Below are 18,613 nucleotides of genomic sequence, written 5' to 3' on the forward strand. Positions count from 1 at the left end.
AGTCCTTTGTAAATCCAGATTAGAACTGGTCTGATAAATGCTGAGCTGGGTGTGTGTAAATGTGGGTTGATTAGCATTTGGAGCACAGATTCCCCATCATGCAGTGCTCCCCTGCTTCTCTGATCCCAGAATTCACTGCAGTCTTTGCTTCAGGCTTTCTGTTCTCCATCTCCCATGTAAATGAATGGTCATCTGGTTCCATCTTGTATGTAAATGAGACCTAGGGCAGTTGCTCCCTTATCTGGAGGGCTTTAGGTATGTCTCCCACTGCATCTTAATCAGTTTTGTTTAGGTAGAGGAGGGGAGGGGAGGGAAATTCTTTGTGAGTCAGACAGGCTGTGTCCTGTGCCAGGGTTCCCCAAGAACATGGAGCTGAGAGGTAACAAAGGGCAAGTCCCAGAAAAAAAGCATCTTCTAAAAAGGCCTTGTTATCCCCTCAAGACCTCCCCACCACTTCAAGGGGAGCTGAGGTTAGTGAGTAGGCCCCCCTCTCTCTGCCTGCCTCCTTGGCATCCCCCACAGGCCCTGTAGTGCTCGTGGGTGACCTGGGGGCAGAGAAAGTGGTGGTGAAGTCTGACAACCCTCTCCCCACCTCTCAGCTCCTTGAGGATGATGAGGTTGATATGGAGGTTGCACCCTCTGGGAGCTGCAAGTGACTCCGGGAGTGAGAGTGCCCATCCCACGAGAACTCCCCACCCAAAAGATCAGGGACTGATGTTTCCCCCACAGGCTTCCTCGGAGGACGCTGCTCCCACAGGGCCTGATGCTGAGAATCCTGGTGAGGGGACAAGTGGTTCTCAGTGCCTTGCATGTACAGCTCCCCCTCCTCGGGGCCGGATTTTGATTCTGCCTCTAAGGACGAGTTAACAGAAGTCCTGCCTCAGGAGGTGGTGTCCTCCAGTTTAGCTAAGGTGCCCCCCCTCAATAGGGAGTGTCCCCACCCCAGAGGCGGAGCCTGTTCCTGCTTTTGTGGAACCTCCCTGTGTCAGTTACTCTGTTGAAAGCCTTACTGAGTTTCTTGACCAGACCAAGCACCACCTGAGGGTTGCATAGCATATACGTAAACGGTTCCCAGAACCTGATACATCTGTGATGTCTGTTAAGGCTGCAGCAGTGGTGCTGCACTTCACTGAGGGGTTGCAGCGTTTATATTTTTTGCCTAAGCAAGCTTGTGGGCAATGTTGGGCATTTGTGAGCAGCACTGGCTGACATGCTGTAGGCCTGTTTTTTTCCCTGATATGCATGCTTGCTCCTCTGTGCTGTTTCTCTCTGTTCCCTTGGCTTTGCCTGTCCCCCTTTCTGCACCCTTCATGCATGGCTACCACAACCTTTGGTTCACTCAATGCCAACAGCTGCAGAGACCCCAGGAAGCGGATGGCACTCTTTGCTTTCCCGTGCCAGAAAAAGCTAGACGTCACCTTTCTGCAAGAAACCCATACTGATGCAGCTAGTCAAGACAACTGCCATGCTGCCTGGAAGGGTCATAGGTTCCTCAGCCATGGCACCTCTCTTGCAATCCTCTTGTTGCCAGAGCTGACATCTGACTCAGTGGTAACCCAAAAGGTTATCTCTGGCCGCCTGCTAACTGCTTGTATCACATTAGCACAACATTGCCTCCTCCTAATTAACATCTATGCGCCCACTGCTGGGCAAGAACTGACAGCCTTCTTTGAGACTCTGTCTGACTTTTTGAGGAGTGCAGCTGACAGTGACAAGTTTCTCCTCCTGGGCGGGGACTTTAATTACATGGTTGATGAACAGCATGACTGGAACAGACCAGAACCCCATCTGTCCTCAGCCTGGTGGCTGCGGACAGCTTTAGAGGCAGGGGACCTTGTTGACATCTGGCACCATTTCCACGCTGATACAAGGCAGTGCACTTGGATAAAGGCAACCATTGGTGGGATTGGCATGGCACACCTTAACCGCTTGTACGTCACCAAGCATTGCCTGCCAGTCCTGTATGGCAGCTGCATTATTCTATCTAGACTCTCAGATCACAGTCTTATTTGCTGCAAGCTGAGTCTCCTTGGCAGAGTGCATCTCCAGGCACCCTACTGGTGTTTTAACACCAACTTGCTTCTAGATGCTCACTTCTGTGAATGCTTTGCCTATTTCTGGCAGACATGAGAGACTGCAAGAACCACCTTTTCTTCCTGGAAGCAATGGTGGGATGTGGGGAAGGTACAGATCAGAGCTTTCAGCCAGCAATACAAACAGCTGGCAATGAGTGAGCTCCGCCACCATGACCGGGGTTTGGAGGAAGATGTAGCAAAGCTCGAGGTGGACCTACATGATGCTGACAGAGACACAGGACTACTTGAGAGCCTTAAGCTTCAGAAGAAGCACCTGTGGTAGCTGGGGGAGGGTGCAGCCAGAGGCGCGAGGATTTGTGCCCACTGCCAAGAGCTGGCAGAGGCTGATGCTGAGACCCAGTTCTTTTTAAACTTGGAAAAGCGATGGGCCCTGCAGAAAATCCTTGACCATCTCAAGACTCTGGCCGGCCAGATACTCATGGATCCTGTTGAGATCTGCTGTCATGCTGTAGCTTTCTATCAGGACCTGTTTGCAGTTGACCCTCTCTGCACGGAGTCCACTAAGTATTTACACGACAGCCTCCCCAAGCTGTGCCCAGTGGCGGCTGATGAACTTGAGCAAGAGCTGTCCTTGGAGGAACTCACAATTTGGTGGGGAGCCTCACCATGGGCAAAGCCCCAGGGCTTGACAGGTTACCCATTGAGTTTTATAAGGCCTTCTGGCCCCTTCTTGGCCCCTGCTTCTAGCATGTGTTTCATGAGAGCCTCACTGATAAGATCCTGCCTGTCAGCTGTTGCTGGGTGGTTCTTACCCTGCTACCAAAGACAGGGGACCTCAACTGCATTAAGAACTGGCAGCAAGTATACTTTCTGTGTGCTGACTACAAGATTCTGGCCAAAGCCTTAGCCAATTGACTGCGTAGTGTCATAGCCTCAGTCACTGGTCCCGAACAGAGCTATTGCGTGCCGAGCAGAACCATCCAGGACAATCTGTTTCTGCTTCGTGACTTGGTGACAGCCATGGACCTCTTTGGACTGAATATTGGGCTCATCTCCTTGGACCAGGAGAAAGGCTTTTATACGGTTAGCCACAACTACCTTTTTCAAACCCTAGAGGCCTTTGGCTTCAGACCGGCCTTCACCTCCACCCTCTGGGTAGTGTATGGAGATGTCTCTAATCTTTTAAAAGTGAACGGCGTGATCTGTGCTCCATTCCTGGCTCACAAGGGCCTCCACCAGGGCTGCCCCCTCTCGGGAATGCTGTACACTCTGGCCATTAAGCCCCTGCTTCTTGTGCTGTGATGGCACCTGACCAGCCTCGTTCTTCTGTTTGACCTCTGATTTGGGTGGCAGCCCACTGGTTAGGCTGACGGTGTATGCAGACAATGTGACCATTCTCCTCAGCACCCAGGGTGATGTCCAGTCACTGGTGGACTGTCAGAGTGCTTATAAGCACGCTTCCTCAGCTCATGTTAACTGGCCCAAGAGCAACGTCCTGTTCCTCAGTGCCCCCTGATCGCCCTCCCCCCCGCCATCTTGCTTGGCTGAGACTACATGCACTCATGCACTCTGGGGGCCACAGTGGGACCATCAGCTGGATCTTGCCCAAGAACAGATCAGCCTCCGCCCAGCCTTCTATCCAGTATCTCATGATCACATCTTGGCAAAACTGTCTAACCACAGCCTTGGCCTCACCACGATCTGCTGGCTTAGGAATTGGCTCTGTGGTAGGACCCAGAGGGTGGTGGTTGACGGAAGTCAATCATTGTGATGCACTGTGACCAGTGGGGTCCCTCAAGGCTCTGTCCTTCGGCCTATACTATTCAACATCTTCATTAATGATGTGGACATTGGCAGACTGGCCAACTTTGCCAACGACACCAAACTCTGGGGTAAAGTGTTCACATCTGAGGACAGGAGGGTGATCCAGGCTGACCTTGACAGGCTCAGGAAATGGGCGGACAAGAACCTGATGGTGTTTAACACCAAAAAATGCAAGGTTCTCCACCTTGGGAAGAAAAACCTGCAGCATGCTTATAGGCTCTGCAGTGCTACGCTGGCTAGCACTACAGATGAAAGGGACTTGGGGGTCATGATTGACCTGGCTAGCACCATGGACGAAAGGGTCTTGTGGGGCTCATCACCACAAGATGAACATGAGCCTTCAGTGTGATGCTGCTGCTAGTAAAGCAAGCAAAACACTGGCTTGCATCCATAGATGCTTCTCAAGCAAATCCCAGAACATCATTCTCCCCCTGTACTCGGCCTTGGTGAGGCCGCAGCTGGAGTACTGTGTCCAGTTTTGGGCTCCACAATTCAAAAAGGGTGTGGAGAAGCTTGAGAGAGTGCAGAGGAGAACCACATGCATGATCAGAGGTCAGGAAAACAGACCTTATGAAGAGAGGCTGAGAGCCATGGGACTCTTCAGCCTGGAAAAGCGCAGGCTCAGGGGTGATCTGGTGCCTACCTATAAGTTTATCTGGGTGCTCACCAGGATCTGGAGGAACGTCTGTTCACCAGAGCGCCCCAGGGGATGACAAACGGTCACAAACTCCTCCGTGACCTTTTCAGGCTAATCATAAGGAAGAACTTCTTCACTGTCCGAGTCCCCAAGGTTTGGAATAGACTGCCGCCGGAGGTGGTTCCAGCACCTACTTTGAACGCCTTCAAGAGACATTTGGATGTTTATCTTGCTGGGATACTATGACCCCTGCTGACTTCCTGCCCCTGGGGCAGGGGGCTAGACTCAATTATCTTCTGAGGTCCTTTCCAGCCCTAATGTTTATGAAATCTATGAAATCTGGCCTGCTGGGCAAAAAGGTCAGATATCACTTATCTAGCTCATTGTTTGTATGCAGGTTGCCTATTTGAAAAGAAATATAAGTCACAGTAGGCAAATTCTAACAGTTCATTTGGTTCTGATGTTAAATGTAAAACTTCCAGAACTTTAAAAATGTTTGAACATTATTCCTGGCAAAAGCCTGCATGTGCCCACAAATAATTATTCCATATTTCAAGTTCAAAGTAACTTCTGTAAAGATTGCTCTTTGTAACAGCGTTTGTTCTCAAGATTTTCATCCTTAATTATAAATATGAAATCTGATGAACCTTTCTGACCCTGGTCATAAAATCAGATATTTTATTTGGTTTCTGTAATATAGAATCTTTTGTGAAGGCTTCTCTGGAACACCCCCCACCCATACCCCATGACGAGAGGTTGATAATTCTTCTGTGAAAATTAACTGAAAATTAAACAGAAAGGCTCACATTTTGTAGGAGCATTTCCCTTTGTTAGCATGTAGCATGACACACATTTTCTTTACTTTCTGCTCACATTTTATATAATTTATATTCTCTTAGGTCCTCTTTCAAATGCTGTGTTCTGTAAAACAGAAGTTAAAATGCAGAATATAAGTATTATACTGCCACAGTTGGAAAAACTACATTTTAGGTCATTGATCAAATCATCTGTTGATTTATATACCTATAGACCTCCAAGGAGGGCTATGAATCTACTTGATTTCATATGTGATTCTCCTGTTTAGCTGAGAGACATGAAAACTTTTGAAGCCAGATATCATTAGTTACACTTCTAAGTAATCCATTATATTGAATCTTGGTAGGTTATCTTCAGAGATTTTTTTTAAACTACTGGAATGAGAATAATTTGGGGATATTTGCTCCTAGGAGAAAGAAATAAAAAACCCCATACTGCCCAATGCCTGCCTTTATTAATAGAGCTGTGTCTTCATTACCACTGATAGCATGCAGAATCCAAACTTCCAAATAATTGTTCAAATATTTTGGCATAGGTTTTCCTTCAAAAATGTAAAATCTTCATTCTGCAGGCCAGATGCATGCAAAAGATTTGACCCTGTAGTGCTTTTAATTATCAGTTTCATGTTGTTTGGATGGAGCAGAGGTGTCAAACATACAGCCTATGGGCCGGATCCTGTGTCATTTAGCTTATTGGGCTCCTAGAGGGGCCAGGAATTTGGGGGTGGGAAGAGTGGGGGTGTGGCCTGCTGTTGCATTCTGGGGCACAGAGAATTCCTTCAGCAGCCACCACTGCTTGCTTCACTCCTGTGTCTGACATATCCAGACCCAGCCTGAGGTTGGTTTGACACCCCAGGGATATGGTAGTGTGTGTGACTCCTACTGACATTGGTGGAAGTAACATTTGTGTATTTGAAGACAGAAGGTGGCCTGATAACTTCTGCCTTACCTGTAGATAACTTCTGTTTACTTGCAGAGTGCTGTGTAGTGATTAATTTATGTTACTAAGCAAATATTGTACTAGCTAGATTATAGAAAAGAGCCCAGCAGTGACGCTGAACAAAGCTTCATATTTAGAAGCTGCTGCTACCATACTGCAGCACATGACTTTGAGAGCTGTTCTTGTCTTCTGGGAGTCTCAGACCTAGAAAGCAAGCTTCCATTTATGTGCGGCTCCATCCTGTTTATACACGATAATTTAGAACTGCTTATTTTGGACAAAGCTCCTCTTCGTTTTATGTTAATGTGTTTTGCAGCATCTTTATTTTTTTTAAACCCTATTTGGAGATATGGGGCTTGTCAATGCTGCATCTGTTCTGAGTCTGGGAGCACTGCCAAAGCACCTACCCCACTTGCTCATTCCCACTCCACATGCACCAAATCCTGGAAAGGAGAAATTATAGCTACTTTAGGGTGGTGCTGAGCATATGCCCAGAGCCACGCTCAGATTCTCTGCCTTGGGTGTGCTTATTGATGTGCTGAGCATTGATCTAACGTAGCTACATTGCCTAATATCCGGAATCCGGCACTCATGGAGTGGGAGCAAATGGGTGGAGTATACTTCTCTGCACAGCTCCCAGGCTCAGCGTGGAGGCATTATTGTAGACAGGCCCACTAGTCACCATGTGAATGCACTACTGTATTCTGACTTATGTACTTGGCAGAGATCAGGATATCTCCATATAGTGTATAAATTCACTACTGTAAATACACATGTGTGTACATTAGCTCATTTGACAAGACTGCCTTAATGAACAATAACAGCTGCAATTAAGCCTAATATCTTAAAGCATTCATTCTGTACCTAAATGAAGATGGCAGGTATTTCAAGAGCCTGAGAGTGAAGGGTAGGGCCCAAAATGGGATGGCAGAATGTCTCTGAATGAAGTTGGTGGGATACTTTTACACAGAGCTGCTGCTGGGTTTTACATGAGGCCTTGTTACAGTTCTGGAGGTGGGAATTTAAGCCCCACACTGGACTTGTGCCAAAAGCTGCTCTCAGTTTACCCAGCTATAAGTGTGCATCTGATCATTTGGGCCAGGCTATCAAAGCAGCCAGACATGATGCTAGTCACATCACTTCCTTTATTTTCTGTAGCCAACAGTACAAGTGTACCTCACATACACTAGTCCTAAAGGCACGTCGGCTCTAGGTTAGAAGACCTTTGATCTTTTTTGGTGGTGAGACACCAGTGTTTATCTCAGGGTTTTCTACTGATGTCCATCACCACAGTAATCTAAGACCTTAACTATGAAGGAGACTTCAATATTGCCATGCTTAGTGTTGCAATGCCAAGGTCTAGGAGGTTGTTTGTGAAGTGGAATGTACATTCTTGAACTGGTGCTTGAGAATGACATCCAGAATGTTTAAAAGACAGCTCAAAGTAAATGCACCAGTAAAATCCACCCCTCTGGATCTTGGGCACATTACTATGGTCTGCAAGTACTTTTCTGCATTTGGGATTTATGGCCTCGGCAATAAAAGCCTCTGTTTGGCATTCTCAACAGGTGAATCAAACAAAGTTCCTTAACTTATATATGCCTGGTATGCTAATTGGATTAAAAGTAAAGGGTTGGCAGCTGGCTGTAGTCTTTTGGATTTGAGGGTAGACAGAAAATTTCTATGGCTGGCAGCTAAGCTCTTGGATACAGCACAATCAGCAATGAAAAGGGGGAGCATGGCTTGCTTTCCTATTTTCAATCATTGGCCTTAGGAACAAACACAAATATCAGAAACAATACGACTTCCCCTCTCCCCTCCTTTTCTAGGGGTGTTGTGAATGATGCACTATGGGACTGAGCCTGAAGATTTAAAATGATCCACAGATGCTAGCTTTACAGTATATTTTTCATCTCCATTGCTTTAGAGTTTTTTCCTATTTCAGTGATAAATCCCAATACAACCATTTAAAAGGCCCATTACAGAAGCCTGTGTTTATGGACTCTCTTTACTGTATGAAATTGACCAAAAATGGGAGAAGAGAATTTAGTTTTGCTTGGTACATTTAGGATTTCTATCGAAATTGAAGCTTGTAACTTTAAAGCCAAATCACTAGTCCCTCCTAACAGCTTTTCAACAGAGTGTGTAAATACTGTACTATTAGGCTTCTGAAACATAGATTTAAAGAGAGAGTAGTTATCTTAAATTTACATATTTTGGCTCCTGCTAGTAAAATTTATAAACTCAATGTACTTTAACATTTTATGTCTTAAGATATAACTTATTAGCAGCTATTAAAGGAACCTAGCACTGTAGATTGTTTTCAGTTTCAACTTCCAAAGGCAATCACGCTTTATTATGTATTTACCAGAAATCACCTCAGTCAATATTCTTTAGCAAACAGAAATGTCTTAGAAGATGATGACTGCATGACAGAATGGCCTTTTTGATAGGAATTTATTATTTAAAATTTAATCTATCCTAGCGTTTGCAGTGACAGGACTCCTTGGCAGTCATAGACAGAAAGTCAATCTCCTTGCTTTTAGGGAGGCTTTCAATAAATTACAGCACTCAGGGTTTTTTCTTAAAAGAAAAACTACAGATCAGCAAAGTGGTGGTTTTGTCCAATCTTCAATTGGAAGAAAAATATTTTTTCAGCAGAAGCTTTCGTTCTTGCTGATGCACTGAAAACTATTTTTTAAAATATATTTTGAATTGCCCATTAAAAAATTGCTCTATATCCAGCATAGTTTAGTTTGCGAGTGAACTAAGGATGACTGCAGTCAGCTAATAAGATTATACACACACGTTAAATGGTAGCACATGAGGCAAGACAGAAGAGGCGCATAAGATTGAGTTTATTGCCTGATTCAGGATTGTTTTTTATCTGCAGCCTCTCCCTTTCTATCCACATGAAATTCCCCTTTCTTTTAATTTTCTCTGAAGGGTATACACACATTAAATGAATAACCCTCAGGAAACTCAACTTGCCAAAAATAAGCTCTGCTTAATAAAGCCAAATTTTTCTGTAGAGATTGGACCCCAGAGACAAATATGGCAATTAGACAATGCTCTGATAAGCTGTTCAGACTTGGGGCTTGGAGGCAAGCCTTTGAGATGTAGAAGTAACAGTAACAAGAAGCCAAGGGGTAAAGAGTTCCTCCATCCTAGTTGGCAGGTAGAGGAGAAGTGGGGCAGGTGGTGGGACAGAGGGGTTTGAAACAGTTTTTCAAAGTGAAGCAGGTTTATTTCCCAAAGGAGAATTTGTTATTGATTTGAGGTTGAGGATTTGAGGATTTGTTAAGCAATAAAGCCAAGATTCTTCAGTTTTTAATGTAGCTGATATGCTAGAGAGTGGATTTTGGAAATTGGCTGTTTTGACTTTTTCTTAAGTTGCCTCTCACCCTTTTGCCACTGTTTTGCATCTTCAGACCCACTGGGTGCATCCACACATGCAGGCACGTGCGCTTGCAGCAGCTCAGATAAGAGCAGCACGAATTTATGCCAGAGATTTTTGCCTCAGCACAGGTGCCTGAATATGCACTTTGGTGTGGGGCAAGTTGTGCCACTTGGGGCAAACTGACCACGCCCAGCTCCTCTCCTCTCCACCTGTGCTGGCTCTAGCAGTATAAAAAGCTATAAAAAGCTGCTCTGGCAAGCAGCTCAGGGATACTTGCTGTCAGGAGCTTTTCAGGCCCAGCCAGTTGGTATCTGGGGGGCACTAGCCCACTCTGCCAGTTGGACTGCTGCAGCAGCCCTGAACTAAAGTGGATCCGGCACCCTCCACCCACTGCAGCAGTCTGGCAGTGGGTGCTGCTGCCTGGATGTGACCTGCTGCCCTCTGTGACAGCATCCAGCCCCTTGGACCTGCAGCCCCATGGATGCATGCCTGCCAGACCTGGGCAGGGACTGCCTAGCTGCCTGTGCTCTAGCATGGGGACTGTAGCAGAGATTCCTGCACCTCTAGGCCAGCTGCCATTGGGCTATGGCTGCACAGTTGGCCTCCATGCGGCACTGCTGCCATGTGTGCCCCAGCCCTGCTATCTGGGCAACTATCACCTGGAAGATGTGCTCAGTTATGGTGGCCTGCATGTATTCCTGACCCCAAATGGTCAGGAGGTCAGCCCCCTCATTTGACCTCCAGCTGAGTCCCCAGTGCCATCCCAGGGCAGGCTCCTCTGCCTGGGTCCTGCCACTTGCCTCACTAGCAGGAATCTTGGGGTTCCCTGTTTAAAAATTGCAAATTCTCTGATAAAAAAAAATCAAATTCACTCTTTAAAATACCCCAAAATCTGTGTTCTTCCACAATGAAAATGAAATGCTACTATATATGTGGAGATTGATTGACCAGTTGGGCAATGTTTTATTGATATATTTACAATTTTAAAGCAATTGGAAGCCTACCAGTGCCACTATCATCATAATAATAATTCTAGATATCTATACACTTTGGCATTTGCTTTTGGTTTTTTTAAAGTAGAAAAATCAGAGCTGCCTTTGTCACCTTGCTCACCAGGATGTAGAGCACTGAGCAGCTCTGATATGCCGGTGCCCTGCCCCTGCCCTTGCCCCTCACTCTCAAACCACAGCCCCCTCAGTCCCCTTACTCCAGACCTGCAGCCCCTACCTACTCCCACTAGCTCCCTCCCAGCAGTGGTTCTGGCCTAGCACCAGGACATGACTCCAACTGCAGCTGTCCCACCCACTGCTCTGTGGCTCTGAGCAGCACCTGCCATTCCTGTTCTGCTCCTTGCGCCCATGCCCAGGCCCCAGTGATTCCCCATGCTGTTCCTGGGAAGCCCTCAACTGGGGCTCAGGGACTGGGCTGGTCAAGCCCCTCCCCTTCCAGGCCAGCCTCCCCCTGCACAGGCTGCTTTAGGGGGATGGGGGTTCTAAGCCTGGCCCTGGCAGCCCCTCCTATCCAGAGCGCTCCCCACCCTGACCCCCATCTCTCTCTCTCTCTCTCACACACATACCCCTGCTGTCACCTTCACCCTTCCCATGAGCTCATTACACCCCCCAAGGGGTTCCTGGGACCAGGAGCCCCGCAAGCTGGGGCGCATGTCCCAGCACTGGTGTGAGCACAGGGAAGGGCTGTAATATAGTTTGGGGGGTGGGTATAGGCTTTGTGGGGGTGAGGTTGCGGGGAGTATGGGGCTGGGTATGTGAGTGAGGGGTTTGTGGGGGTAGATTGGGGATGTGGGTGGGGTTTATGGGTAGATTGCGGAGGGGCTCTGTGGGGGTGGGGAGTGCTGCTCAGGAGGGGTGTGTCCCCTGCCCCCCACGGGATGCAGCCCCCTCCACCTGGCACACAGCCCCCTCCCCCCCTGCAGCAACAGTGGCCGTCGGGCACTCAGGGCCACTGTGGCAGAACACCCTGCGGTGCAGTGCGTCTCTGGCCACCTGGCACCGCCTTTTGTTGCATGTCAGGAGCCCAGCCCAACCCAGTCCAGGTCTGTGCGCCTTCAGGCAGCACCAGGTCACTCAGGCTGTCACCTGAGGGCTTGGCATTGCTTGCAAGGGCTGTGTTGCACCAGGCCAGGTCCTGCCTCCATGCAGCCAGCTCATACCAGGCCCCTGGGTGACAGCCCAAGCGTCCTGGTGCTGCCCAAAGGCGCATGGCCCCAGGCTGAGCCAGGCCCATGACATGCTGCACAGGCAGTGCTGGGTGCCAGGCAGCTGAAGCCACGCCACACCGCACCACGCTGCAGGAGGGCTCTGCCAGCAGTGGCCCTGAGCGCCCAATGGCCACTGCTGCTGTTGGGGGGCTGTGAACCTTGCGATCCCCAAGCATCCCCCACACCCCCACACAACCCCCACAGCCCCTCTACCCCCACATCCCTACTTACCAGGGACAGCGGCCAGGACTGGGCCACACCACAGCCTTGCTGCGCTCCTGTTTGCCTCCTATGCTAAGAGAGCGTACTAGGGCAGGAGGAGCACCGTAGAGACACTCTGGAGCATCTCTCTGGAGGACCCTGCCTCCAGTTGCCTCAGGACACATTCGTGACTGTGCCTTGCCGTGCTTTTTCCGCAAGTTTTTTTTTTTTTTTTCCGGATTTCCTGGTGTCAAATTTAGAGTCCGTGCTGCAACATTTTTTCTTTCCCAGAGTGCCTCCTGCAGCATCTCAAATTGCTTTGAGATGGCGTAACAGGCACATGGATGTGCCCATTATGTTTCACTACTGTTACAAAGTTTCCTATGGAGGAAGAACACCTTGATAAAAGTAGGGCTTTTTCTTCCAAGGGTAGGATACAAAACTGTATGATACATAGCCTCAAGGTTTATTAAAGAACAACGTTTTTAGGTTTCTTTTTAAATTTTGAAATACTAAGACTTTGCTTCTCCTGAAAAACCTGACTTTGATATCGCATACGTTTCTAAGCCAGTGATTCTCAACTGGGGTACTTTGAGATCCTTTCAAGGATGTCATACAATGTTATCACTGTTAGGTGTGCAAACATGATTCACAAGATAAACCCAGAAATTTCAAATAAGAATCCAAAGCGTTAAAAACATTCTGACCTGCTGTGATTTTTCTGAGTTATATGCAACAGAAGAATTGCTCTATTATATTTCTGCAATCAAAAACAAATGAATACTGAGAGCGAGCATTTTCCAAAGGGTGCCTTGAGTCTTATGAGGGATGCTTAGAGTCTAAAAAGGCTGAGAACCACTGCTCTAACTAGAACTATAGCTGTCCTTTCTTTCAAATGAGGATTTGTATTACAGATTTCCTTCGCTTTATGCTGTACATGCTTTCCTGGAAAACAGTGCATAACTCAAATTCACATAAAGGGAACCCACTTTACAATGTAACAAATAGGGATACATTCCAAGACCTTGACTGTACTGACCTGACCCCAGACCCATTTCTACCACCTTTACAAGACAGTTTTGGTACTCACCTGCAGTACCAGCAGTACACGCAAGCACAGGGCACTATCATAATGGGGTTGGCAACTACAAAAAAATGTGTTGCAGACAACGAGCAAGGAGCACATATCCATGCAGGAGACTATATTTTGGTGCACATCACTCCCACAGTGCACCTCACAAAGCAGCTGACTGGGCTTCCACCACATGGATCACATAAGAGTGAATTTACCTTGCATATAATGAATGAGTATAAAAAGGGTCATCATGTAAGAGTGAATTTGCACATACAGAACCCGCATAAAGTGAGGGAAACCTGTATTTTATATTTAAGTCTGGTCTAATAAAAATAAAAGCAGTAAAAAATAACCCTGCAGTGTTTTCTAATCTTTTGAAGGTTAAGTCCTGCTTTCAAAAAATTGAAACCAGATATATGTCTGCCAGAATTGTAGTATAGTTCAAGGCTTATAGGTTTAACTTAAAGTGTAATCTTAAACTGATGCTTATTTTGTCTAGTTTAAATAGAACAGGATCAGGCTTAACCCAAACTACAACAAGCTAATGTCAGTTGTGTGTGTAGATAAGGTCTCTGTTTAGGTATTTCTTTGACCTTGCCTTTGAGCCCCATAATTTTCATTCATATTTCAGTGGCCAGGAGTAATTCCTCTCCTGTAATCTCTGCCAGCTGAATGTCTATTGCAGTGATGCATTTCTACAACCCTAGTGGAAATCTGTGCTCTGCATATAGGCAATAAATAGGGTTGCATGATAGATAGCAAAATCTTAGACCTAAAAACTGGGATATAGATCCCTGCCATCACGAATAAGTGCTGCTTCCTTCATCACTCATATGAGATATCACACATGCACAAGTCCTTGCAAGCAAAGCTTAAATGCAGAAAAGACTTACTGTTAAACACAGGCCCATAAATTAAATGCTCATTCTGTGAGATGGCAGCTGCAAAATCATCCTTAACATATACGCAGAATTACAGCTTTCTTTTCCTTCCAATGGAGTCTTGAATGGGAAGAAGGAGGACCCAGGGAATTACAGGCTGGTCAGTCTGTCCTCAGTACTTAGAAGGATCATGGAGCAGGTCCATAAGGAATCTTCTGTAAAGCACTGAGAGAACAAGGTGATCATTAGGAACAGCTGCTGTTGCTGTTGCTGGACCAGCTGAGCCCAGCAGCCCCTGTTCAGCCTGCCTGGTGCAGGCAGGAGGAACTCTGAAGCTTCCCTCACCCTGGGACAACAGGGAAAGTAGCAGCAGGGGAAAGAAGGGGACATTGAGCATGGAGGGGAGGGTGAAAGGGGATTCTCACCTGATTTGCAGACTTATAAAAGTCTTCAGGTTCCCAAGGTGTGGTCTAGTCCAATACGGGAGTGCAGCCATGCCACTGTACCCCCTCTGGATCCACTCCTGGATCATCATGCTCAATGAGTAGTCATCAATGGCTCAATGTATACTTGGGAGTAGGCAGCAAGTGGGCTTCTTACAAAAAGTGGAAGTCAAATCCTAATGAGGAAGAAAAAGAGCATAAACACTGGCAAATCAAATGTGAAGTTGTACTAAGACAAGCTAAGAGACAATTTAAGGAGAAACTTGCTAGAGACACGTAAGGTAACAATAAAATTTTCTTTAAGTATATTAGAAGCCAAAGACCTGCCAGGGGGTCATTTGGGCCTTTGGATGATCAGGGTTTAAAAAAAGCACTAAACGATGACAGGGCCATTGCTGAGAAACTAAATGCATTCTTTACATCTGTCTTCACCGTGGAAGATATTAGGGAAATTCCATCACTGGATCCCCAGCTCTCTAGGGGCAAGTCAGTGGAGCTGACCCAAACTGAGGTTTCAATAAATTAATTTGTGGAGGAAACTGATAAATTAAACAGTTGCAAATCACCAGGACCTGGTGGCCTTCACTCTAGGGTTCTAAAGGAATTTAGAAGGAACCCAGTTTCTAAGTTGGGAAATTGCTGAACTCCTAACTGTGGCATGCAACCTATCACTAAAAGCAGCCTCAGTATAAGAGGCCTGGAGGGTTGCCAGTGTGACTCCCATATTTAAAAAAGGATCTAGAGGGAACATAGCATACTACAGACCAGTGAGCCTAACTTTTGTTCCTGGAAAACTAGTAGAATCAATAAAAAAAAAGAATTATTCAGCACCTGAATGAATATGATTTATTGAAAAGGAATCAGTTTGGTTTTGTCAAAGGGAAATCATGCCTCACCAACCTATGAGAGTTTTTTGAGGGTGTCAATAAGCAGGTGGATGGGGTGATCCAGTTGATTAGGATGAACTTTCAAATAGCCTTTGACAAGGTCCCCTATCAAAGGCTCTTAACTAAATTAGGTAGGCATGGAATTACAGAGAGTGTCCACTTGTAGATTAGAAATTGGCTCCAAAATAGAAAGCAGAGCGAGTATAAACCGTCAATTTTCCAGACAGAAAAAAATAAACAGAGGGGTCCCCCAGGGATCTGTGTTAGGACTGGTGCTGTTTAACATATTCATAAATTATCTTGAAAAAGGAGTAGCAAGGTGGCCAAATTTGTGGATGACTATTATACAAAATGGTAAAAACCAAGGTGGACTATGAAGAACTACAGAAGGATCTAGAAAATAATTGAATGAATGGGCAACTAAGTGGCACATGCAGTTCAATGTAGATAAGTGTAAAGTGATGCACCTGGACAAAAAAGCCCCTATACTATACCTACACTGGGAGTCATTGTGGACAGTTTGCTAATAACATCAGTAGCCGTCAAAAAAGCAAAGAAAATGTTAGGGATTACTAAGAAAGGAATTGTAAACAAAACAGAAAGTACCATTATGGCTCTTTATAAATCCACGGTACAGCCATACCTTGAATACCGTGCCCAGTTCTGGTTCCCACATCTCAGAAAGGATATAGGAGAAGTTACAGAGAAGGGTGACAAAGGTGGTTAGTGGTATGCAGGGGCTTCCATCTGAGGAGAGCCTAAACAGGATAGGTCTATTCAGTTTAGAAAAGAGGTGCTTGAGGGGTGCATGATAAGGGTTTACAAATTACTAAATGGTGAGGAGAAAGTAAATAGGGATTTATTATTTATCATCTCTCACAATACAAGAACCAGAGGTAATAAGATGAAATTGGCGGGTACATCTACACGTGCATTTTACTGTTGACTAATTAGCAGGGATCTGGGTTTTCCGTTTGCCATGGAAAAATGCAGAAAAACACGGATTTTCTGCTTTAAAGGAGAAAAACCTGGGAAACCATGGGTTTTTCCTTGCAGGCTGGTAGAGTTCCAGTCTGCAATGGGCTGCTTAGTGTGGGGGGAGCAGGATGCAAGGGGCAGGGAGTACCACGTGCATGTGCGCATGCATACATGCTTGTGGCATCCAGGCAGTATGGTGGAGAGCAGCTCCCACAGCTGTCTCCATGTGAGTGTATGGGGGTGGGGGGTATAGGTGATAGTCAGGGGGGCAGGGAGGCACATGTCCCCCCAGATTTCTGCAACCATAGTGGGGTGTGGGACTGCAGCCTGGCAGGAGCTGCCTCTGTGGCCTAGCGGGTGGGACACAGCATGGGAGAGAGCACCATGCCGCCATGGCCACCAAGGTGAGGCACAGTGACGGTGGTGCAGAGTTGTGTCCCCCACTGCTGCCAGGTGGGCAGGGGGTGCCTCACCTTGGCAGCCATGGTGGTGCTGTGCTCCCTCCTGCACTGGGTCCTGCCTGCTGGGCCATGGAGGCAGTTTCTGCCCAGAGCTGGTCTGGCCAGGCTGCAGCCCTGTGTCTTGTAGTGGGTGCATTAATCTGAAGGGGCACATGCTCCCCCTGCCCCTGTAATGTATTGCATGTGTCTTGCTTGGCCCCCCGACACATCACCTGTGCCTCTCCACCACCCTGATGAGTCACCTGTGCCCCCCCACATTGCCTATGCTCTCCCCCCACAAACATTGACTGTGCCCCTCATTCATCACCTATGTCCACAACTCCACTTTCCCATGCACCTACCTCCTTCCTCACACACTGCGGGGCTGGAGTCTGGGGGAGGGGGGCAGCAGGTTGGAAATGAGGGGCACCAACAGGGCTGGGGGCTGGTGGACTGTGGGTCTGGAGTGAGGGCACCAGCAGGGCTGGTGGGGGTGGGGGATTGTGGATGGGGAGTTGGGGCAACAGCATGGGTAGGAGCAGGGCACTGGCATATCAGAGCTGCTCAGCACCGTAAAGCAGCCAGGGGGAGGTGAGGGATAGCCACAGTTGGACCCGTGTCCTAGTGAGTGAAGGGGCCAGGGAGAGTTTTGATTTTCCATTATAAAAAACTCAAAATCAAATGTGAAAATTTATAGGTATTTAGGATCTGTAGCCAGGGGGAGCTAGAGCCCACGGCCAGCGCCTGTGCTGTCCCCAGCAGTATAAAAAGCTGCCCTGTCCTGGACTCAGCAGTATAAAAAGTCGCCTTGGCAAGTAGCTCAGGGCTACTAGCTCTCAGGAGCTTCTGGGGCCCAGTCAATTGGTACCTGGGGTCACGACGCCTTGTGATAGCTGGACTGCTGCAGCAGCCCTGAGAATTCCCTGCACTCTCTACAGCAGTCTGGCAGTGGGGGCTGCTGCCTGACTGTGACCTGCCACATACCTGCCAGACCCGGATGGGGACTGCACAGCCAATAGAGGCATCTGTCCCTCTGGGCCAGCTGCAGTGGACTGTGGTTGCAGGGTTGGCCTCTGTGCGGCACTACTGCCATGTGTGCCCCCTGCCCGGCCATTTGGGCAACTATTGTTTGGAAGATGTTCTGAGGGGGTGGACTGATTTGAACTGTCAATGCATGTCCTCCTGGCTCCATTTGGCCAGGAGGTCAGCCAGAGCCAGCTGGGTCCAAGGTGCCAGCTCTGAGCAGGCAGGGTCCTGCCTCTGGCCTCCCTAGCAGGAATTCTGGTGTTCCCTATTGGAAAACTGAAAAATCTCTGATAAAAAAATATCCCCAAATCACTCTCTAAAATACCCCCAAATCCATGTTCCTCCACAAGTAAAACAAAAGACCACTATAAAGAGAGAGAGTGAGACAGAGAGAGTGATCAGTTGGACAATGGTTTATACATATATCTTACAATATTAAAGCAAGTCTCATCATAATAATAAAGGGAACTCTAAATACATCTTTCATGAATTCATGAATACATATTTTCTGCCCTCCCACAGGGCGATGGCACCCACACAAGGGGTTTGGCCCCCTAACAGGGGGTTTGTCACCCACACAAAGGGTTTGGCCCCCCCCAACAGAGGGTTCAGTCTCCACAGAAGGGCTACGGCCCCCCCCAACAGGGGGTTCGTCCCTCACCCAAGGAGTTTGGCCCCCCAATTGGGGTTCAGTCCCCCAACAGGGGGTTTGGCCCCCACACAAGGGGTACAGCCCCCCAATGGGGGCCAAATGGCCCCTGAGGGGCTACCACCATATCACGCAAGGCTCACATGCCCCACCCCAGCCCCCT

Source organism: Alligator sinensis, unplaced genomic scaffold (genome assembly GCF_000455745.1).
Source record: "Alligator sinensis unplaced genomic scaffold, ASM45574v1 scaffold717_1, whole genome shotgun sequence".
In the NCBI taxonomy this organism is placed as follows: domain Eukaryota; kingdom Metazoa; phylum Chordata; order Crocodylia; family Alligatoridae; genus Alligator; species Alligator sinensis.